This window comes from Propithecus coquereli, unplaced genomic scaffold (assembly GCF_000956105.1).
Source record: "Propithecus coquereli isolate 6110/MARCELLA unplaced genomic scaffold, Pcoq_1.0 Scaffold6, whole genome shotgun sequence".
NCBI classification, from domain to species: domain Eukaryota; kingdom Metazoa; phylum Chordata; class Mammalia; order Primates; family Indriidae; genus Propithecus; species Propithecus coquereli.
In genome coordinates this window covers 9,025,966-9,026,433 of record NW_012151951.1, presented here as the reverse complement: position 1 = coordinate 9,026,433, position 468 = coordinate 9,025,966, and positions in this window count along the sequence as shown.

Sequence of the window (468 nt, the reverse complement as noted above, 5' to 3'; positions counted from 1 at the left end):
CCCACTGAGGTGGAGAATAAGGACACACCTGGAAATCCCAGGGCCCCACCCACCACCCGAGGCATAAGAGGGCCTCTCTAGAGGAATAAGAGCTAGCTACAGAATCCCAAAAGAACACTGCAGCTCGCTCCTCCCTGCAAGTGCCGCCTACTGACAGGGAGGTCATCCTGCACACCGTTTTACTGCATCTACTGATTCATCATAAAGAGTGTGGTCGAATCTCACTCACAATCACCACCTACTGTCTCAGAGACTAAACAGGGCACATCATTATCCAAACAAAAATCTAAAGGCAAGAAGGAACAACTGATCCAGATGGGAAGGAACCAGTGAAAGAACTCTGGAAGTATGAAGACTCAAACGGAAAGCACACCTCCAAAGATGAACAACAGCTCCCCAGCAATGGACATTAACCAAACTCAGAACACTAAAATGACAGAAGAAGAATTTCAAACATGGATTGTAAGA